At 35.7% G+C, this 24,633-nt stretch overlaps 1 long non-coding RNA gene across 3 annotated transcripts in view; it reads right to left on the bottom strand.

The window, feature by feature from the left end:
* The window catches only part of LOC110474669 (uncharacterized), a 409,027-nt gene that overhangs the window by 347,810 nt on the left and 36,584 nt on the right, over positions 1–24,633 (bottom strand). The window contains exon 2 of one of the 3 annotated variants that reach the window (XR_014949702.1): positions 23,097–23,189. The exons of the other annotated variants lie outside the window; for them this stretch is intronic. This is a non-coding gene — a long non-coding RNA (uncharacterized LOC110474669). The remainder of the gene's footprint in view (positions 1–23,096; positions 23,190–24,633) is intronic. 3 annotated transcript variants of the gene reach the window in all.

The raw sequence follows: 24,633 nt of genomic DNA, 5'->3' as shown, positions 1-24,633 counted from the left end.
GAGGTGTGCAATTTAATATTTTGTTAAAATTAGTCACCTAGCTCAAACTTCATCTATATTTGCCCGTGCTTTATTGTGTTACCAGTCCTACTACACACTCCAAATAAGTAATTTTCTTATAGGTTCTATTAATAATGGCAGAATCAGATTTTGTTTCTACTGGGCAGGGAACATAGGAAATGTGTTGGTTTTTATTAAAGAGCAATGCCAGAATTCCCTTACAAACTCCAGAGAATTTTAGAGCATTATTAGGAACTCATTCACAACCACATATGAATCACTATGGTTTCCCTGAGCAGGAATGCTTTATTCTGAGTAGGGTATTACACATAATAACTGTGCCACTAGCAAACATCACCCTGTTATGTTTTGCTCTCTATCCACATCTGCTTGCCAGACTGTTCAGTAGCTGTTTCTCTCTGCGTCAGCTCAGATATTCTCCTAAGGATCTTGGGGAACTCAGCCAACCAAAAATTTACATTCCCTCTTGCTAATGCCCAGAAAGCTAACACCTTTAATCTGCTTTCAGAAATCAGGTGAAATCAATGGATGGCTCCTTATTTGACATCCTTTCCTCAAAAATTTTTTTGAAAAAATGAGATATTTCCTAATTTCTTAATTCCAAAATCCTAGAAAATTCTGCAAAGAAGCATTCTTGTGAGCTCAAAGCATCCTTCTCTAACCAAGAGGAAACAGAAATGACAGACAAAATAATAAGCACAACAATGCAGACTATCCCATGTTCATCCATCTATCCATGGAATTAAGTTAGAAACAGCCCTTAGCGCTTGTTACAGATGAAAACAGAGGAAATGTGAAGAAGGTGATTCAGCCCTCAGTCAGGCTTCTTGATTGTTAACAGTCTTTTAGCTTCTCTACTGCTTTTGGGCCAAAATAACCCAAAAAGCAAAACTGAAAAGCAAAACAAACAAATAAAAAACCCTAGTCCCCCAAACAAACAAACAAACAAACAGGAAAAATCCTCAAAAACAAACAAACAAAAAAAGACCACCAAAATTGAAAACAACAGTTCTCTTCATTTAGATGTGATGAACCTGCAACTAGACAGCACAAATTTAGTCCTGAGTGCTGTTGGATGTACAGTGTAAGTTGAATAAACAATGAAAGACTTATTTTCCATTAAGAGTTTGACATTTACAAAGTGACTGCATGACATATTCATGTCATGTGTTATGAACTTTTAAAATAAAGATCCAAGCTGAGCACACATTCAGGAATTATATTAAAAGAGGTTTGGGTTTACTCACCATTGCTAATTACCCACTAAGAGTGTGGAGGCTGTCTTACCTTTTTTTTTTCTTTTATTGCATCATTATGACAAATATGTTTTTTGCTCAAAATAACAAATAGTATACTGTTATTATATTGAATTGCTATTAGGTGTTTCCACAGCAACTTCTTTCACTCTCTGAGGAAGATCTCAACCTTTCTACTCCTCAAGGGAGCACAAAGATCTCTCCTACTCCAGTGCTGTGGAAACCTGGAAATGGTTAATTTCAAGAGAGATGCCAAATAATTCCTCCATTCTATAGTTCACTTATGTTACCACTGAAGTATAAAAATAATTGAAATTATATAATTCCATTGAATTCCTCTACTGACTCAATTTTTTTCACCTTGTTCTGAATTTGCTTTGATTTTCTTTTAATATATGATACAGGACCTATTTTCTATTGCAAAATATGTTTGGAATTCTATTAATTATTTTACTAACAATATTCCATTTAAATGCTAGTCAGGCAAGTTCTTGCTTTTAGAAAAAAATCTTTATGGCAATGTCAGACCCATAGTTAGAGTCCTGACTAAATGAAACTAGAGATTGAATGGGAAATACTCTCTGACCTGGATTGAAATCTTGAATGTAGTATGACTAAGAGGAGGATCACTCTGTCAGGATTCACCAGCTCCCCCTGTCCTGGAAAGTAAATCTTTGCTACTGGGTCATGTCAGTCATCATTTGCAGAATGAACACTGATACCCTGGAAAATTTGTGAGAACAAAAGTGGATGACATTTAAGTTCTTTCACTTTCCCGTTACTCTCTTTTCCAGGTGTGAACTTTTCACCTCTGTCACAGTACCTTGCAAAACCACACACATCTCACATAGCAGAAACTGTCTTACAAAATACTAATTCAGTCCTGAAGATTTGTGTGCCTCCAGTGGAAGCAGCCTCACTGAAACATAGTGTAAAGCCATGATGGGCCTAGGTGGCCTTATATATGGCCATGACATTGTGCAAGTGTGAGAAGAGACAAAAGGCTGCCCTATGCTACACACAGGTGATGCCAGACACCTCCAGCAGACTCATGGAAGGAGCCAGCAGCCAAGCTGGTGTCACCTATGGGAAGACATATTAAATAAATGACAAAAATTATGGACACAAGAGGAGAGAATTAGAAAAAAAAAAAACAAAAACCAAAAAGGCCAACACAATGGGGACAAACAGCAGAGAGAACACCAAGGTCAGAGCAGGAGATGGAGGAGATTCTCAAGTTGGGAGACAGTGGATATTTCATAAAGGGCAAGGAGCCTTGTGCTGGTTTAGATTAAAAGTATGCTGGTATAGAGTATGCTGGTTTATAAAGTATGCTGGTTTATAAAGTATGCTGGTTTAGATTAAGAGTATGTAATCTATGATGCTTTAGATTAAAGTATGAAGAGGAAGAGGAGAAACAAACGGACATGTACAGACCATAGCCCTCATTCTCCACTTCCCATTCTACCACATTACACGAGTAAATGAGATTGGAATAGAGGAGTCAGGTAGAGCCTGGAAAATGGAGCAGAAAAGTTATGGCTGTAATGTCTGTCATTTTATTCTATTTGTTTCTCACTATCCAAATCAATTTTAATTGGCAATAGATTAATTTTTCTGAAGACAAGTCTGTTCTGCCAGTCATAGTAATTGGTAAGCAATCTCCATATCTTTATCTCTGTCCACAAATATTCTTCTACCTGGTTTTCTTTCTATCTCCTCTTATCCCATTGAGGCAGGGGAAATAGGTGAGAGTTTGAATGGAAATTTGGCTGTTACTAATGGTGAACCCACTGCTGAAATCAAAATGTTTTTCAAGTACAAGATCTGCTTTATCAAGGTGTATAAAATCATCTGGAATAGGAGATTTGGCAGATGAGCTGTTAAAGGTAATTTTTCCTCCATATAATTGTGGAGAAAAAGATTTTGTCCTGACAAAGTGAAATCTCAGCTGATGAATTTACAAGTAATTTCAACATCTTCTTTCTTCTGCAATGTGCTGCCAAATTGCCATCTTTGATTACTTCCGTTTCTGCACTGATAGCCTCTCTGACTCTTTAACTTCACCTGACTTCTCATTTCCTTTCTAGTGCTGGTACTATTTGACATGTTCTTTATCATGCTTCCACTTCATACACTTCACGACAGAATTTTCTTTACTCTTTGATCTCAGCCTCAACTATTTGGCCCTTTATTTCTTCCTTTGTCCCTTTATTTGTTCCTTTGCACTCTGAGGGGCACAACACATCCAATTTGGCCTTGTAAAACTTCTAATATCGTAGTTGCTCTTGAGAAGACTTTTTGCACATTGCTGCAATAAAAATATTTTGCGTGCACTACTGAAAGTACCCTGTATAAATGTAATCCTGCTGGCAATATTTAGGACAGGAAAGACAAAAAGCAAATGGAAGAAATGCAACATCTGAGTGAAATTTGTATTACCAAATTTCAAGATCAAATTTATAAAACCAGCAGCAATCTATACTCATAAAATATTGTTCTGACAAAAGCACAGGCAAATAATTAATAACACTGAAAAACTTGGGGTGTTTATATTGTTGAGGTTTTTTTGCACCAAAGTAATCCATGTAAAATTTACTTCAAATCCTCTTTCCTAAGCATCTTTGGATAATTGGCATTATTATATAACATCATAAAATAAAATTAGTAATATCCCTTAAAATTAGGAGGAGAAATATATTTTAGAAGTTCAAATTGAAAAGGAAGTGATATATATTTAAAAAGTCATGAGATGCAGAGAGAGACAAAAAGTATAAATGAGGACAAGCAATCTGAACTCGTTCTGAAACAACCAGCTCACTTTTAAAAGGAAAATCAAATTAATAATTAACCTTGTTTACCTGATACAAGGAATAAATATAATCTGTAAATCAGAAGCATTATAGTATTTTTTGAATTGTCCTGTGGTACCTCTGATTAAGATGTGGATATGTCACAGAATTTAAAAAACAAATAACATACAAAAAAGCTGAACTTGTTATTGAAAGAGGTTATCACAGGACAGCACTGTTTTTCTTAATATTCATCTATGTGAACTTCTCTGGCAAATTTTTCTATAGTTCTTATTTGGAATATGAAGGATACATGCTGGCCAAAATATAATAGCACAAGAAAACTGAATAATAAAATTTCTGAGCACCAGGGGTGCTTTTTCTTATGTCCTTCTGGGGTCACTGTGTGGTTTTTCCAAAACTGTTTGCATGTTGTGACTTGCTCCACAGAAGAATTACCATCCATGGTACATTAAGATGTTTTTTGATCTGTGATTTTTCACATTGGCATGTCTATGTATTATACTCATATAAATCTTCTGTGCCATCAACTGCTTTTGAACATAAGTCAAACATGTCCAGACTGGTCAGTTTATTCTTGAACTCCTGAGTAGGTATTTGAAAAAGTCAGTGATCATTTTCCCTTTTTTCACTAAACAAACTGAATGGGATGCAGAACCCTTGATGATTTATTAAATGTCTCCATTGTAGTTGGAAATCTTACAGCAGCTGGCCAACAGCTGCAGCATGCCCAAGCAGTCAGTACCTCAGTCTTCAATCTGTTGGAAGGATTCCACTTTATTCACAGCTGTGCTTTTGGTTTTCAGTGGGGTGATCCCAAAATGCCCAGGCAGTTTGTTCCATTCATCCAGTCAAAGGCATTAAATAGTACAGTTGAAACATTCTCTAAAGACTGTCTAACTTCTCTTCATGAATGATGCCTTCTTGTTTTCATAATAAGCCTGGAGAGTGCAAGTGTAGCCATTCATAATATTTTCAGGTTATTGTCCATTTACAATTTTTGAGGTTCTTCAGTATACGATTCTGTGAGTGGAACTTATTTTCTACCTATGCCCAAAACAGACAGGACTGCAACAGTGGGCAAACAATATCCTGCTCTAAATCAAACAAAATTTACTGGATTTGTGATTTCAGAAAAAAAAAAAAGAAAAATGAAAAAAAAAGAAGAATGGATACTCACTGTTTAATCATATGTTTGGGCTGGTTTGTAATTGGGTTTTGGTAGTATAATGTGAAAACCTGAGGAACATGGACATAAATCTGGTTTGTACTCATGTGAAGACCTCAATGTAGACAGACTTACAAATATTACTAGCAGAAATAATACTTCTTCTCTGAGAATGGACTTTTGATTTGTCACACGGATACTGGATAATACAGACTCAAGCACATTCCCATGTGGTACAGCAACTGTAGCCTCCACTATTAGCTTTTCTTACAGAGTTAAACATAGAAATAATTGCTGATTATGGGGAAATTTGTCCTTTTTCAGATAGAAATTGTATCAGTCATAATATGCATTGATTTTTCTCTCATGTACTTTATTTTGTCTAAAAGCATATGGTGGTATATGGTGTCAGACACAGCTGATTGGCCTTTGAACACTGCATCTGTGCCCATATCACTTTCAAACCCAACTTCAGCAGGTTGAATGATGTTCAGTGCTCAGCCAGGACATACTTTCTCAAGTGTAACTCAAGATTGCTTGGAAAGAAGGTGTTGTTCAGCCATTGGTGACAGACAATTTATAAATCACTTCAGTGCTTTATCTTTAAAACCATATATTAAAGACATTGGCTTGATGGGGCTTGGCTCTGGAGCATCCTTCCCTCTTTAGAAGTGCTTTAACACAAGCTTGTAACAATTTCTTAGGAGTTGTCTGGGTTGTCTCTGTAGCTTAGCATAAGTTATACAACTGGATCAGCTAGGCATTTGTCACTGGTCCCAAATTTTATCCCTGAAATAAGTCTTTACTTTAGGCAGGTTCACTTGCAGTGTAATGTGGAGATGGTACATATGATGGGACAGCCACTGGATCCAAAACTTTTCAGCTTGTCAGCCAAGAAGTTTTCCTCCTTCAAATTTTACAGACGGCAGAGGAGCAGGTGCAGTTCAGGTGTCTTAGATACAGATGCTTTTGCTGGTCAAGAAACATTACTCATACCTGGTTATTCACATAGAAAAAAAAGTGTGCTGAGGAGAAGCTATGACTACTTGAATCATGAGTATGATCTAACTTTCCAAATGCTAATTCACTAAGTCTTACCAGACCTTTCAGAAACTGCTGGAACTGAATCTGTTTTAAATTATTCTATTTTAAGTGATCACCAGAGTCTAGTCTGACATTCTGCATAAGACAGGCCAAGGAATTTCACTGAGTTCTCCAGACCACAAATCCCTTCTTAGATCCATCAAACCTTCATATCTTTGTCATGCAACTGCAAAATCACAAAGGGTTTGTGGGGTGCTTCCAGGTTGTGAATTTGTGGTTTTAAATCCAGACCTTTAGTTATTTAAGTAATAATATATTTTTGTTAAGACAATAAGTTTTATGGAAAACTTATTGCAATGTACCAAAATTTCTTACTGTGGAGAAAGGGAATTAAACCAACTATTTCCTGTAAGAATTTAAATAAAATGATCCTGTGTTTGAGCTTTGAAGTATTGTTGTCACACAGTATTTACACCCATTTTCTTTTCACCTTGTAAGTAATTTTCAATAGGTATCTTATCCTGGAGGACAGTAGGTGAAACGAACTTCTGAGTTCAGCCAGAATGGGCTGTCACTTTCCTGCATGACAAACGAGAACAGGAACAAAAGAGATATGTGTACTCTTCAATTTAAAAGTGTATTTTAAAATCTTTATTTTCAACTAAACATGATAAAAAAAAACTTCATAGAAGTCCATAAATTCTAAAAAAGATAACGCCAGGTGTTTTGAGGGAAAGCTATGGGAACAGATGGCCTTACTGGAGGAGGCAAAATAAAAATTTCTAGATGCTATATTTGAAACCTGGTGAAGAAGAGCAGCTGAATCTGGAGGATGGTGCCAGTATCTACCCTCTGATTTGAGTGAAGAACTTGACAGAAGTGCAGAACCAAAGCAATAAGGTCTGTATTCCTTCTTATTTCCAAAAATCATACTGAAGGCTGAGACCAAATTAATAATATCGCTTTCACATAAAGGCTGTGCTCTAACTTTATGTATGCTGCCATGCATGGCCCTTTTCCCAACAATTGTATAAGTCTAAAAGCTTCCATAGATCCAGCACATGTAATCTCCGCTGCTGGCACCAATTATGCTTGGCATTGTATCCAAACACCCACTTTGCACCAGATCTGTCAGTATCAAAGCCATGAGGCTGGAACTTTTCCTGTGCTCTGGAATACATTGATTCAAATAACTCGTCAAAGCTGTAATTACAAGTAACTGTTATATCTGCATGCTTCTTTGGGACTTGGTATCATGAGAACCTAGAAAGTCAGGATTCAGGTAATAACAATAGCAAACATACCATACCATACCATACCATACCATACCATACCATACCATACCATACCATACACCTGAGGTCTGTGTGCAAATAGCATCCTGTACCTCAGGCATTTAGGTACAGCATCAGGCTGCTGCCCTCTTGCCATGTTGGTCTACAGTTGAAAATGGTAGCATACACCTCCTTTTTGAGTCTATATGCTCTTAAGGGTTTATACATATAAAATAAATATGTATATAATTTGTAGGGTTTTAAATAGACATACACACACACTTCAATCATATTTGTAAAGAGTAGTCTAGACTGTGTGGAGGCAAGCAGACCTATGAGACAGATAAAAGACCTGTGAGACATATGATCCCACCTATGAGGTGGGATTTATGGAGGAGTACAGAAGGGGCAAGGAGCTGAAAAGGCTCCTTGATGATCCACATAGGTAACAGCAGGATATTAATCTGTGGTTCACATGGTATACTTTGCTGTTCACTCAGCAACCTGCAAGAAATCCTGATGAAATTCATGGGCCAGCTATTCAGCAGGCAGCTTTGTGTGTGCACACTGCACCAAGGAAGTTCTTAGAGTTTGTTTGTACCTTTCACCCTTCCTGATGCAGAACACAGTCACACAGCTAAGCAGCCCTTTTGTTCACAGCAGGTCTACACCCTTTCCTGCTCTGAAAAATAGATCCTGTGCAGCAATAAGTACACACATTGACTCTTAGTGCTCATCATGTGGCTTGTGCCCCCACATTATGACAATCAGGGAGAAGACATGAGTATACATTGTTATACGATATACAACCTTAGGTCCTCTCTCTGAAAATATCTTGAAATGCTCTTAGCAGAATCAAAATTTAACCATAATAGCGACACAAGTTGTTTTGTAAGTTGTTCAGAAGAATGAAAGCTGTATAAGTAAGAATTAAAAAGTACAATGAGATATGTATTTCTGACAATAATTTTAGGGTATTCAGTCCAGCTGTGCATCTCTTTCATTGATTCTTAAACACAAGTAGTCAATTATGTGAAATATTTAAACAAGAGACATTGTCTTTGAAACTTGTAACATCGTTTACTTACAGCTCTATTCTTTCATATTACTTTGCATTACTTGAAAATGGAAATAAAATATTCTTTACTACAGCTATATATCCACAGTAAGAAAAATGGTTTGCACTGCAAAATTGACAAACTGATGCAAGTTCTTTCAAATTTCACACATGTGGCAAATGCATGTTATGGTTTGAGAGACATGAAAATAGCAATCAAAATACCAGCTTCACCCTCCTGTCTTGTATTACTCACCTCTCTCCTTTGTTCAAAGCTTTCAACTGCCCTCCCCTTTTAAAAAGGACTTGCTTCCCTGAAGTTTTCTCAGTTTATTTCCTTAAATCTTGCCTCCCCCTGCTGGTTGTGCAAAACAGATATCCTGACTAAAAAACTGTCCCAGAAGAAATTGATGTGAGACAATCATGATCAATGAGAATGTATAGTCCTAATCTATGTTCTAAAGCAGCAGCAGCAAATCTCTATATATGCAATGGAGGCTCTTGGACCTCTTTCAAGCTGTCTCTTTGCTTTTTCAGAGAGAGCAATATCCGCTTTCCTCTCAAACATGCTAGTGGTGTTTATTGGATTTGTTCCTCATTTCTATGGGGGATTTTGGTTTTTGGGATTTTTTTTGTTGTTTGGTTTTTGGTGTTTGTTTTTTTTTTTAGGGGGGGGAGAGTGTTTAGTTGTTTGGTTTGGTTTTTCTTTTTGTGTGTGGAAAGGGCAGTGCCCCAAAGTTTCTGTAAAAAGAAGGTCCCACCTATCTTTTAATAATTGGATAAAGTGAGAAGAAAACACCAGTGGGGAAAGAATTATTTTTGGTTTCACATCCAGTGCACTTTTACTGAATGACTGAATGCCCATACTGTAAGTTGGTGCATTTTCTAATCTGCTAAAATTTTACGGAACAGCCAGCAATTTATTTCTGTAAAGTCTTAATTAGCTTTAATTGCCATAGGTCTATTTATACCTATTTTCACCAATTTATTCAGTCTTCCTTTATGCTTACAGAACCACTATAAGAACATCTAGACTGTGAAAATGTTTTGCTAATTCAAACGTATATGAACCACAGGATGTATAATTTTCAGAACTATGTCTACATGGGCTGCAATTTACATTAAATTGCTGTTTTGGTTAAATGGCACCTTAGCTACCAAGCAACTCTTTGAATAGTTGTTTCTTTAATTATTATTTAATTTTGTGGTTATGACTGGTTTTCAGTTAAAGAGGGTACTACTGACAAATTCAATTAAAGGAAAATAGAGGACTTAATGGTCCATGCTAATGATTCATTTCATACATAATATTTTATCATTTTCTGTGCAAATTTATAATGAGTGCTTAGCTTGTATTAATAAAAGCTTACATTTAGTCTACATAAACTATAGTGATTAAAATATTTTGCTAATGATATCTGTTGATAAAGGCTTTTAAAACAATTAGGTCCTTTACCTTAAAATACTTTATCAGTGAAAATTCATATGAAAATGCATATTTTGTCATTAAGAAGGAAACACAAGTATAGGAACATAATAACATATCCATAAACAACATCTTTTGGTATTAAAACAGCTCATGATATGCATCTGCTATGCTCAGGAAAACAAACTTTGAAGAATTAAAGCAATCAGTTCAATATGTTATCTGATTTTATAGTATCACATGATGAAGAAGGAGTTTGATAAATCACCTTTTCAGGTATCTGAAGTAAGAAGAAGTACTTCTCTATTTCACAGCAGAGATAGAAATTCCATCTTCTAGAGTTTCTAAGTAGTGTGTGTAGGAGTGAAAGGGTGGGTAAGTAGCTATTACAGTCTCAATATTACATTTTGCATCCTCACTGATGAAGATAGATTGTCTTCCAAAGTGAATAAAATCATCATTTACAAACATTTAAGCATATTACATCCTTTTTAAAAATACCATGCTGTTTCAAGACAATTTTGTTTTCATGGCTTTTTCTTGCACTGAGAAATTAGTGCCCAATCATTTGCTTTAAGAAAGAATGCCATTAGCATCAATGGTAAAACAGACATATTGTAGTTACTTCTGCAAACTCCTTGACTGGTACTATTGGGACCCAAAATATGGTGTTTTTTCAGGATAAAGGGCACACAAAAGCAATATAAGGGAGAGCCCAAAGATTTTTAAGGGCAAAACACTAATTCTGGAACACAAGTCAATGCAAATTCAAGAAAAGTCCCATTCCTATATTACTTACATAATATGTCAATATCTTAGTGACTTCTTCATTTAATTTTAGGTGGTGACAGTGGTTAAGGATTGGGATAAGCAAGTTACAATTAGTCTAACTTCATAAGTCTTAACAGTGCTGAAATTCAGTATGACATTTGGAAGTTGCTGTCAATTCTTCTATAAAAGGTGAAAAAAAAGACGTGCCAGATTTCGTCTTTGAAGCAAAAGATTTCTTAGATCCTTGCCTGAAGAAACTCTTTATTTTGGCAGTCACAGCCAAAATTTTTGTGATTTGTGTTTCTGAAACTTCAACTGCAAAATCTGTTGATACCGAAATCTCATGTTATTTAGGTTTCTCAGTAGTAAATAATAAGAATTTAAGAATGAAGAAAGGTAAGGATTATCAGGATCAGGGCATGACAATCAGAAGCTTAAGGTAGTTTTCCTTTGTCAAACAGTGATGGTAACATATTTTTCAGATACCATCTATAAGCAGTGAAGTTGCATTCTTTCCTTTATATGCTTCAGAGGTCCATACACAGTCATTTCAGTACTCATATGAATGTCAGCAAATGTAAAATGTTCCTTTTTGTTCTTGGCTATTTCCAGAGAAAGGAGCTGAAAAATAAAATTCACTTGTCAAGTACAAGCTAATAGCCTCCATAGCAAAACCTAGAAATGGCAGCACAATCTAGGACCTACATGGATGTGTTTTTTTCACAGAGAAGGCCTATAAATGTAGATGACATACAAGGACTACAAATAAACTTGTTCTGTATGATGCATTTTCACCTCCTTCTTCAAATTTTAGTTAAAATTTCATTGGTTTGTTCTAATATGCAGTCTATAATTTCTTGCCAAAACCTTGCTAAAACTGACTGACCTAGTGGTATCCCTGAAACATCACCATGAGATCAATGACCCCCAGTAATCTTAATTTCAGACAACTGGCTGAAGGTGACCCAAATGGGGGTTTTGCCACCCACAGCTAATATCAGCTGATCTGCTTGGCTGGTGCCCAGTGTCAAGTCACTGAATGGCAGCAGAAAGGCTGGGGAGGATGACCTTATTGCATCCTCTGTCTGTCTCTAGGGTTTAGCCCAAAAGTGAATGTTACGAACTGAAGTTAGAAAGATTGTCATTACTCTCGTGTACTTCTTGAGGAAGTATTTTAATACACAACTTGTTATTTATCTATTTTCCCACTTAAAGTTATTCATGTACTGAAGGATTCCCAAGTGTTTTGCAAGTAAGGAAAAAAATCACCTGTCAAGAAAATCCAGATGTCTATTTTTTAAAGTTTCTAAGGCATGGAGTGCTTACAGCTATCAATCAGGGAATAAGCCAAACAGGTGACATATTTTAAAGGATTCTTAGGCACTGCACGGACTTTAAGTGCTACACACTTGGCAGAGGGGTTATGTTGCATTCATAACTTGATGATCTGGGTGGATCCCTGCTACAAGTGATTGCCAAATAGTATAAGTTACTGTGAGTGCTTAAGTGCAGCCTTGCAGCTTTTTCTTCTCAGCAAAGGGAGATAGTGGCAGTGAGATAGGCAGCCTCTAGCAGCAAACTCCATGGAGAAGTGCATGCAAGCAGAGCCACCCCTCCTGCTGCCACTGATCCATGATGATTATCATAAAATATTGAAAGGCATTTTTACTTTTAATATTGACTGGTACAGTCTCTAAGAGATGGTCTCAGTAATATTTTCCATCTGTTTGTGGTTATAATCTTTGTTACTGCAATTCTATCACACAATTGTTCATTTTGTGTCACCATCCTCTCAAGTACTCTTCGGGGGTCAGCAGTGTTAATTGCTGTAGCACACTGGTTTTTCACATCTAAATATTTCTTGATATACTTGAAGAAATTTTTGCTCATCACTGGTAGACACCTTTACACTGAATATTCATATAGTGAAGATTGTGAAAGAAGATTCTTATAATTCCCTAAGATACCTTGTAAAAGATACATGAAAATGTATAGATAACCTTATACTACAGCAATGTCTTTTAAGGAGATAATTTTGAAACTGGAATGGTAAAGGAGAATTTCCATAATAGTACAGTTTTGTTAAAAATTTAGTCTGCTAAGAGATACCATTCTAAGAGACAACAGAAAACAGATTGCTAAAGAAAACATAACCATACTAAATTTTGCTACCTTTACTGAAGATTTCTAAATTCCTGTTTGATATCTTTTGATATTGTTGATACTGTTTTATAGGAAAGCTTTCTAAAATGGAAAAAACTACATGGTAATGGGAAAAGGCTGCAATATCTCCCAGATTCCAATCCCTAACCTGTTAGTTTATGACAGATTTCATGGACTTCCCTGCCATATGATGAAGTTAGCAGAGTGCTCATATGATCTCAGGTCCAGGGATTTTTAGAACATCTGGAATTTGGTCTTCTAAAGTCTCCAGATTTTTTTTCTTAACTTGCAGTTGGAGTCATGGTACATTTTTCATTTTAGTGTCTACAGTTTAGTGGGATGAATTCCACCCAAAAAATTTCCGATTAGTCCACTAAGTAGTGCTGGTTTTATTTTTAAAAATGCTGCTGTCTCCTGATTTTTGAGATGTCCACCTCCTTCTGTATCAGTTTGATAAAAAGATTATGGCCTAATTTGTGCAAGGTCAGTACTCAAACTTTAACAACACCAGCTACCTCAGACTTGTTTTCTCCAAGACTAAAAATGTGCTTCACAGAAAGATATGGAAGAATATTGTCTGACTTTATCTTTCAAGGTATTTATCAGGTCTTTAATATGCTACTCAACTTAGTAAAATTGATTTTTTTTTTCCAATGTGCAGCCTAAGAAAGTTGATCAAACCTGTCTGAAGGCTGCAACACAGCCTTGGTCATTTGTATAGTACAAAATTTTACTAATTATTTAATTTTTTAACTGTACCATAAAAGACAATTTCAATTATTTTAAAGTAGAAAACAGATGTTAGTGAATTTGCATGGGCTAATTAACTTTGTACAAATACCTCGCTGTGAGTTCAGAAAGCTTCAACTGCAAAAATTAAACATATCAAAAGAACACAGTATAATATGTCCAAAACAAAGTAGAATTGTCTGAAATGTGAGCAACATATTAATGGCTATTCAGAAATTGAGTTCCATTTTTTTTTTAATGTGATCTGCATTAAAAAGAAAAAAAAAGAATGGAGCATTTATTTTTCTTTTATAACTACAGCATCACAAAAATCAGCCCAGAAGTCCCATGAGTTAAATGTTAATCTGCAAATAAGGTAGGGTCTCCTGTGTTTGTCCCTGAGAAAACACACAGTGTCACATTTTTTAGCAGCCCCTCTACTCAGTGCAGTTGTCTAAGGGGTTAAAATGAAGGTTCAGGTCTTTTCCTGCAGCTAGCAGAATCTTTCTAGCAGGGTGAAATCTCTACAGATAGATCTTCTCCCTCTGTTCTTCTATCCACTTGTTGGACCAATAATGTCTACAAAAACAATGACTTCTCAGGACTTTCAGCATGGAGTATTCAGTTTACACAATTAATTACCAGTAGATATGTTCTCTTTAATTTTTACACATAATTTGCCTTGTTTCTTATTCCTACTTCCTCTTTCACTCACCATTGTTCACTGCTCCTTCAAAAGACCTACTATACTATTTGGATGATGCAAAACAAACTCAGGATCTCCTTCAGGAAGCCACCTAGTTGGCCTTTCCATTGGCTGTGGAAAGGATGTAGGCATCCACTATAGGATGGGTCCTGCACTGAGCACTTTAAGTTTCAACACATTTTTGTCCCATGCAATTATTGTCTCATGTGGATATATTGGATCCAAATAAGGAGATTAAGCAAAAAACAGCTTAGTTGCAAGGAGGGCAGGAGGGTGGGGAGGAAGGGGAGGGAGGGAGGGAGGGAGGGAGAGAAGAAGGGAGGAAGGAAGGAAGGAAGGAAGGAAGGAAGGAAGGAAGGAAGGAAGGAAGGAAGGAAGGAAGGAAGGAAGGAAGGAAGGAAGGAAGGAAGGAAGGAAGGAAGGAAGGAAGGAAGGAAGGAAGGAAGGAAGGAAGGAAGGAAGGAAATGTACAGTGGCAGAAAACCAAATTGTAATGTTTCTTAATCGTAAGAAAAGTAAAACCTGGTATTAATATTCAAATATTAATCTTCCAATATAAGAAAGGTGGCTTCAAGGGGAAAGACTGCAGATTGCTGTCCGTGTTTGTTGAAGATGCAAGAGAGGATAATGATGAAAACTGCAATATGGAGCTTATTATTGAGTTTAGACATTAGAAAAGACAAAAGAAGAAAGAAGCTCTCTCATTGTAAGGATGGTGAAGTAAAGGAATAGATTGCCTAGGGAATTTTTGGAATCCCCAGACTGGAGGTTTTTAAAAACGGGATAGACAAACATCTGTCAGGGAAGATTTAGATATAGCTGGTTCTGCCTCAGGGTAGGAGAACGGATTGAGCATTCTTTCTGTCTCCCTTCCAGCCCTACTTGCTATGAATCTATGATAAACAACAATAATACTTCAACAGTAGATACTGAGAGGTCACTCAGGTAGGGATAGAAAAGAAAGAGTAATAGCAAGGAAAATCAGTGAGGATTTACTAGTCCTGGGTATCTCTTGCTTCCCCAACTTGGCCTTTTTCGGGAATGTTTCTTTCCAAAGAAGGAAAAAGGTATTATGAAAGCACATTTTATTAATACTTTGAGATACCAGAGCATAAGACCAAAGTGGAAATATGATATGGAAGATAGGAAAAAAGACAAAAAATCTGAATCCAAGCAGAGACAAGGTAGCTGTCATAGACAAAGATCTTTATTCCCACAGTAGTTTTAATTGTGCATCAGGCCAAAAAAGATAAGACCTTTTACATTAATCTTGAAATGTTGCAAAAAGGCAATTCTTCTTTGGGTCACTACCCAGAGACAATTAAGACAGATCAGATAGATGATTATGATAACATTAATGCAAACATACAAAAATGGCATTTTTCCCCCTAGGATTAATATGCAAAAGTATGTAATAGTTTGCATTAAAATATGCAAGCTGAGACGCTGATATATGTGACTATATTTGTGAAACTGATTGTATTTAAATACCTTTATTGCTAGGCATATGCACAAAACAAGTGTTAAGACAACCACATTATTTTTTCTTTTCATGAATTTTACATGTTTTGCCATAGACAACTAATGCTGTGTTCAACATTACAATAGTATAAAACATTTTCAATTACTTAAAAATATTTTTAAATACCTTAAGCCTGGTTTTTTTTGCTACATTTTAGCCTGTTAGAGATTCTCATGTTTGTTTGTTTGTTTTTTGTTTATTGGGGTTTTTTTATGTAGGGAGCAAAACACAAAAATCACAGTATCCTGTATACACTCAATCAGTTGTCACATCATAAGCATGCTTTGCATTTTCTCTTTCTGAAGCCAAGCAGAAATTATTTTCTGAATCTTATTCAGTTGTATGGTCAACAATTTTACTTCAAATGGCACGAAATACAATATTTTCAATTCAAATACTGATTTTTAAAAGGTTGTACAAATTTTATCATTTTCTCTGACAGAAGTAAGTTTATTTTAAAGAACACACCTGGAAATCCTGTTTAAATATATGTGGAATGAGTAAGGTAAAGTGTTTTCTTGATCAGCTCTATATTGCATGCTTTCTTTCTGTTCCTGTTTCACAGATAACTAATGATTTTAGGATAAAAATGAAGAACTTGCATATGTATTAATCCTTTAAGACTCTTCAGTCATCACTATGCGTACATGTAGGCAGTATAATGCATAAATATAAACAAGGGGTGTGCTTTTCTTCTCATTTATGCCATGACTTTACTGAGCTGTTTTTTACTTTGTATGCAGGCAAAGGGTCAATCATTGGACTTTTTAAAAGGGATTATTTCTGATATATATTAAAATGGAATTTATTTAAGTACTCAGATAAAACCATTTTCCACTATCTGCTGCCATTTTCATTTTTTGCCCCAGAATGTCTTTATCTGCAAAAATATTTTACTTTTTCAACAAAAAGATCTGAAGAATCAACGTTATCACTGGATCAGCCTTTATAGCACAAAATACACTCTAATTGGTTTAACTGTTTTTTTTTTTTTGATGAGAAGGTGGATGCTTTGTGAGCAAAGCAAGATGAGAGAAGAATCATAGTAGTATCCCAGTAATAAACAGGATTTAAAATGCATAAATAGCACAGAGTCTATGATTCTATAATGGAAACATCTTCTCAGCTATTCCCATCTAAGCTTCACATCCTGCATTTCTACTCCAGTGATCCTGCAGCCTGTAATAGACACAATAAAGTTTGTCAGGAGCAGTATGTCCAGGCTGACCACATCTGAAGGCTCCAGGTCTGCACTGTGCTGCTCCTGTTCCTGCCCAGATTTCTGCTGGAAATTTCTGCTGTGTGATAATTTCCCAAATGCAGCACTGCTCCGTGCAGTCATGTGTAACCTCAAAGGGTGAATGAAAATGGGACAAGGTAGGGGTCAGTGGCAAGTGGCCATGCACAGCTGGGGGTTGGATTGAGTGGAGTGGAACAAGGACAACAAAAATGATGGCATTTTGTTTTCTCATGTTTTGACAGCAACTTGTTGGAGACATTCTCCACCCTCTCACAGACACTGCGTAGTAAACTATCTTTAGCTAAGAAGAGAGCCATAAAAGTCTTAAGTGCAGATGAGTTACAGACCTGAGCTTAATGTGTTTGGTGAAAGAAAGTGTAAACATCACTGAATATACCACTTAATACTTCAGATATATAATTTTTTACACCATGGATTTCTCCTTAATCCTGCTTAGTTATTGGTTCTCAAACAGATCTAGCCAAGCCCAAGAAAAAGCAGAAGATAAATACTTTGCTGCCCATGTAAAAAGGAGACTATTTTCAATATTTCAATACCTGAATGAAGCCTAGATTTTAATATATAACACAATTTCCCATTGATTATCTTCACTGTTTGCTATATTAAACATTACCTATGTTAAAATAGGTTAAGAAATATTCCACAATGACCCTGAAAAGCCAGAGCTCACACAAACTCTAGAATACATACAAAGAAAAACAGGCAAATATTTACAATTGTAATGACCCAAACCAGTTTTATTAACTGCAGCTCTGATTTATTGCCTCATCCTACTGTTTCAAGATCTGCACCTTTTCTTTCTTCTTTGGGATGAACAAAGATCATGGACCAGATTGTAAGTGAGACAAATTACATGGCTGTTTATGGTTGTGTTACACATATTATATACATCATTTGCAAACTATTCCCTAAAGAAATAGTATCAAACTTTTGGGGACAAGAAAGAATTTGATGACAATCTGTTTTCATTTCTTTTCTTTTAGATGCTCCATGACAATTGAATGCTTTATTTTCTTAGATTAATTTCTTTTACTGCAGCTACTGTTTTCCCATCATTGTCCATTTGGGGATTTTTTTGTTCTTTTTTGCTCTAATGTTCACTGACTATATTATTTGATTGAATGATGCTATTACAATTAGAAGAAAACAAGTCCAAATCTATTTGAGCAGAATCATATATTTATTCTGTAAGCACTCTACTTTCAATAAATATAAAGGCTTTTGTATTTTTGAGTTTGGGTTTGGTTTTGGGGTTTTTTTTGTGTCTTTTTGTTTGTTTTTTAATACATACACACATTTGAAAATATAGCAGTATTCAAAAATCCCTAAATTAAGTTCACAATTGTTTGCAAATTTCAACATAAGGATAATTTTGCTTGGATTTTTTATATAGTTACTTACTATGAATGTCTTTACTTTTTAATCTGCAAAATTTTAATATAAAGTTTTGTTCTTCATCTTTTTATCTTGGTACTCTTTGCACTGAGTTGGTTTGAGTAATAATTATTGGACAGTTTGGACTAAAAGATAACTTTAGCTAAACACCAGAATTACCAAAGGTAAGTGTTCAGGAAAAAAAGGACAACTCCTCTGAAGTGAACAAAATTATTAGCAGTATTTGCCAATGACAGGACTTTTATCGGCACTTTGGAATGCCTTTTAGTTGAACGAAAATCTATCAATTTTAACAGAACTTCCTGCTTGGAAGTGTCATTTAAAATTACTGTTAAAGTGAAAAATAATATATATTTTTTATTAATTTTAAATCAAAAAGGAAAATCTGTAAATAAAAGAAAAATCCCCCCCTGACAAAAAAAAAAAAAAAGATAAACTTAATTTTCATTTTAATTCCATCAGCATGCAACAGAAACAACTCCTTTAAATCAACAGGATGTCATAAGAAATTTTAAGACAAAATCAAGCGGTTGAAAGCAGATGTAATTTAAATATTTGGTAACACTCTGTCTTGTGATCTATAAAAATTAGTATAATGATTTTTTTAAAAATGTAAAAAGCAAGCAAGAAAATACAAAACAGAAAAAGATACAATTCTTAGCTATTTCATGGAAGAAAAAAAGAAAGGCTAACTCCAACACAGGGAAAACTTTCAGTCAATCAAGTTGCACTGTAGATTCAGTCAATAAGAAGTGTTAGGAAACAAAAACATTACAATGTAAGCTCATTGTATTTACAGGTAATATTTGCTTTTTCAGGTAATTAATCATCATGACTAATTATACTAGAAGGTGGACAGATTATTTCAGTAAGCCAAGATTACTTGCCTGTGGGTTGAGATCTAGGAGCTGGATATGTACACTTTCACTAATAAATGATAAGGATCACTGGTGAGGCAGGTTGCAGAGCTTGGGAAAAGTAGTAAGTTACTAAGTGAAACTGCTTTTGGCAACTATTGACCTTTGTGTTCTTAAACTGGAGCATATATAAACAACACAATGTTCTCTGGCAAGTTTTGCCTGATAACCTGCTGGAAAGGAGACAGAATATCCTCTAGGCATTTTGCATGCACAATTTAACAATTATGTAGTCAGAGGAAGGATGATTCTTTTAAGGTGTTGGTAGATGAATGGTAGATGTTCACAGGTTTTACACATTTACAAAGGAATTTCAAAATCTAACATAGCATAATCAATATCAACTCCAATTCTTCTATACTGAGATAAATTATATCGATCACTCTACTGGGAACACACACACGAAAACAGAAAGAGAGGAAGGATTCAGAAAAGCAGGTCATACAGATCAAAAGCATAGCACTGACAATACTCGTTTAGGGACAAAATGTTAAAGTAAGGCTGTTTCACTCAACATAGTAAATCTGAAAAATTATTTAGATGTATTTAAAAGCAGTGCATTATAAGAAAGAAACACTAAATTTATTTCAAGTTACTATTATAGTTGGAAAAAAATTCTAAATCTTATTAGAAGTTAGTTTTAGATAATTACTATAATCAGGAACCATGTTTAGAATGAGAATACAAATTATTTATAATTCTACCCTTGCTTTAAAATTAAATTTTCATTTAAAATTTGAGTAAAAATTTTGCAAAATAAATATTTTGCAATACATTTTGCAAAGTATTACAAACATTGCAATGCAATCCAAATTAAGCTGTAGAAGTACACTGAGTTTGCCTTTTGAATTTCTATTGTCTGTCAGACCTTCCAAGGTTTCTGGGTTATACTCAGGAGCAGAGGGTAAAAGAAGCACATCCAAAATCCTTAGTGGCCACAATTTTATTTTTAATTGGTCTTTCCACACTCTTTAGGCATTCATCAATCAGATGTAAATTAGAGTACGCCTGATTGGGTCTCCTTCACCCTAACCACTCCCTGCTGACTGGCAGTGCTTGCCAACTGCTGCAGCAGGCAAGATGAACAGCAGTAACAGCACCTCTACTGTTCTGGTAGGTCTTGGCCACCAGCAGTATCACAGATAACAACTGCTCACTTAGCACCTATTGAATGTCTTGAGCACCATTGTCCCTTTGAAGAATGCAGCTGTCACCTTTGATCAAGCATGAGACATCACTGGTGGCAAGTAATATAAAAGAGTAGGTCCATAAATTCAAACACTGTGGCAATTTCAGAGGAGTTCCTTTATTCTGGAAACAAGCACAGAAAAATGTCTAATCGGTGTGGAAGGAAGAGGCACAGCAGATAGAAGCTTTTTTCATAATACTTAAACCTAGTGAGTGATCAGAGAAAATACTGTAGAGTCAGTAATCCAAACAAACAGGGGGATGGATTGTGCACCCCTGGAAAAATTTAATAAATACACAAGTTGAAATACTTGCAGTTACTTTCCAACACAGCACACAGATATTGTTCTATAGTCTCCAGTCTCCTAAAGCACAGTTCTTATGCTATGTAAGCATAGATTTCCTGTATTTTAGAGCAAATGCAGTCTAAAATTACCCTCAAATGGGCATACCCCCCCTAGGTGGCTATACCCTCTTTGAGAGGATTGCCAAGTCCAAAAGGAGCCTGGAGATGTTTATGTGAGGGGTACTGGGGAGAGGGACAAGGAGAAACAGTGGGAGAAGGGCAGACATGGTATTTTTTGGCCCAGTGAAGAAGGAAAAGCAATAATGGAAACTCAAAGATCAAATTTTATTTTTTTTTTTTTTAATTGAAGTGTCCCAGTTTAATGACAGTATAGATGGTAGCACTGCATTTCATTAATCCTAGCAGTATTTTCAGGGAATGGGAATAATGAGCCCTGTGGGTGTCATTGACAGAAAGGTATGAACTTCTCATAGTTTTATTGTGTTGGGCAGAAAAAGGCTCCCTTCATCTTCACTGATAGATGTAATTTTGTTCTATGTTTTTCTTGAACCAACTTAAACGCAACCTTCTCTTTCTGAGTGACTAAGACTGATGTTCCCTCATTGCTGCCTTTGAATATTGAAAGTGAGTTTGTTGTTTCTGTGGTCAGCACTGAGCAATGACAATGGGGCATCCAGAATGGAAAAGCAGTAGCTTTTAAAAGGCTCAGCTTTGAACATCAGGAGTGGCATCTTGAACACAAACACCTTCAGCTTATGTGAGAGGCAAATATACCATTTGGGGCACAAATATTAGTCCTTGTTATGAATATCCAAATTGCATGGGAGTTGCAAACATTGTCAAATTTTATGTAAAAGTGCACAGCTGAAATAATCTCATTTAATGATCCGCTGACTTTTGAATATATTTAATGTCCATAAGTAACCCAACAATATTTCTAACTTCATTCATATATCTCAATTAAATCACTATTATATCACAAAATACACCTTTGTATAATATTGTGTTTTGTAATCAAAGGAGGTAGAAGTGTGAGAGGAAAGAGCAAATGAAAATTTTTGTAGGATATGTTATGAACATGAGATAATTTAAGAGGAGTGGTCAAATGGAAGGATGGGTGCCAGCTGTGACAACCAACAGAAACCTTTTTGCTTCTTCTATCTTTCTTTCAGGTACACAATTTTCAGTCTTTGTGTCCCTATTTTTCTTTTCTCCCTCTGCTTTTCCTGTCAATTAAGCTGTACATTCTCCATAGACAGAGGTTATAAATGTACATCGTGCTTAAAAAGCTATGAATGCGAATATGACTGGGATGCATTTCTGCAGATGTTACTTCACTAGTAATAAACCCCGTGACTGCTTGTTTTATCCTCCTTAGCTTTGGGTTTAAGGAGATCCCAGTTTGCTTTTTCTCCACTCTTATCCAGTGTCAGGGTGGTTAGATTATTCCCCTAGGTCATGGAAGACCCAAGATCAGATCAGCATATTTGTCTGAGCAGACTGACATTCTTTCTGTCACATCTGTAAAAGTCATGAAATCATATGACATTTTAGTATGGGTTTCTTAACATGCTCTGCTGTTAATGCCATTCTCAATGACAACAGGAGCATCAATTCCAATCAACCACAAGGCCGCTGTGTTTATTTTAATGGTTCTTTTTCTCCTTGACCCAGTGGAGTTAAACTAGCTCCTGAAGTGGGGCTGAGTTTTTCTCTCTTCTACTTCCAAGTCACCTCAGACAGCTGAGCTATCTGAGCTACATGCCTTATCAGTTGGTAAAAAGCCAGTGGCAGTGCTTCTTGAATATTTCTAAATGTTTCTTCAGGCACAGTTAGTTCACACATTTGAAACTAAAGTTACAAACAGCTCTGAGTTGCCAGAAATTTAATTTCTTCAGCAAATAAATTCTTTCCCCTCCCACAAAAGAAAAAAATAAAATCACTGCACTACTCTGTTCTATCACTTTCATAGCTTTATGAAGGGAGTGACTGAATTCATCAACAAAGCATGTTGGAAAAAGACAGATCCATCTAGGGGACAAAAGTACATAATTCTGGATGAAATAAACATAAATTACCTATAAAGGTAGACATAAGTCAAGAAATAGGCATCTCTGTCAAGGAGTTTAGGATTACAGGTTGCCCATGCACTTGAAGAGGAAATTCGGTGCCTAAAGGAGACAACAAAATATTCAAGCCATCAATAAGTGCAGAAGAACTGAGGACAGGTCTCAAAAGAAAAAAAAAGAAGGCTTGGAATTGAATTCAGCAACCACAGATGAAAATTAATCCCAAGGGAAAAAGTTGACTAGAAACAAGATATAGGCTACCTGGCAGAAGACAATTTTTATTGACAGGGTCCAAAGTCATGACTGAGGAGAACAGCATGGTAATTTGACTTTGAGAGGAAGTTAAATGTGGCACTTTTGCCATAATGAAGAAGGCAGAATACGGGGACTTCAGAGAAATGAATTCCCAACTATGTGACATATCCTGACAATTATAAGATTAAGTAAGCAACCCTAGGATAAAAAGAATTAGAAAAGAAGAAGTTCTGAAATTCTGCATTTTAATTCTTTTCCCACTTTGGAGTCTGACAAAAAAAAAAGCATTATTAGAAATAAATAAAAGCAGGGTATGAAATGGCTTCTGAGAATAAACTGTAATTTATAGAAGGAAAGTAAAATGTCTTCTATTTAAAACCCCCTACAAACCAGAAATGCACAGAGTGAATGGATTTTGAGATATTCTTAGTGAAAATAGAAAGTCACTAACACATCTGTAATTGCCAGGGGGCCTATTCTTCATAGAAATTTACATTCTCAGGATGCCCATGTCATCACAGCCTGTTGCAAGCAAGTATTTTGCTCTTTTGCAAAACACCTGCTTAAATACACAACATAAGTGGCTGCATTAGAGTACTTATCTCCGAATATGTAGGGCTTCTTTTTGGGTATGTAAATATTCACTTAAAAGAAAATACAATAGTAGAGTGACAAAAAGTTTCAATTATGGCTCAAATTTAAAAAAAAATACCACAATACCTTAAAAGTAATTTTCTTTGTTTCTTACTTTGTAGACAATCCTTCTAGAAGGAGTCAAAGGAGAAATATGTTGGAACTCAATTACCTGTGCTAATGAACCACATACAGATATTTAAAAATGGGTATCTCTCACAGATATCCAGTGTGAACCAAGTGCTTTTTTATGTGTGCCTCTCATATCTCATTAACATTATAAATTGCAGCATTCACCTTTTTATACTGGTGGAAGAATCAAAAAATGGTCAATTGAAGTCTAAATGTAACTTGGTAAGCAGTAAATTTTTTTCTGGTCACTCAAATAGTTCTCTTTGCTTTACCTCTGTTGAGCAAGTGCATGGAGGTCACGCAGCTACACCTCAGTCAGATACACTTTGATTTACCTAGATGAAGCACCAAAAGATGAACCCTGTAATTTTGGTGCATTACTATGAAAGTGCCAGAAGTCATTATAAGGGAAACAAAAGATTGAGGCATCGCTAAAAATTGTTTCCACTTGGAATCAGACACCTGTGGAAACCACATGGTTTAAAAGGCAGATCAACAACCTTCTCCAAATATCTCAAAACATTAG

The sequence above is a fragment of the Lonchura striata genome, chromosome 1, assembly GCF_050655825.1.
Source record: "Lonchura striata isolate lonStrDom1 chromosome 1, ASM5065582v1, whole genome shotgun sequence".
In the NCBI taxonomy this organism is placed as follows: domain Eukaryota; kingdom Metazoa; phylum Chordata; class Aves; order Passeriformes; family Estrildidae; genus Lonchura; species Lonchura striata.
Note: the sequence above shows the minus strand (reverse complement) of the source record. Positions and strands in the feature narration are given on the sequence as shown.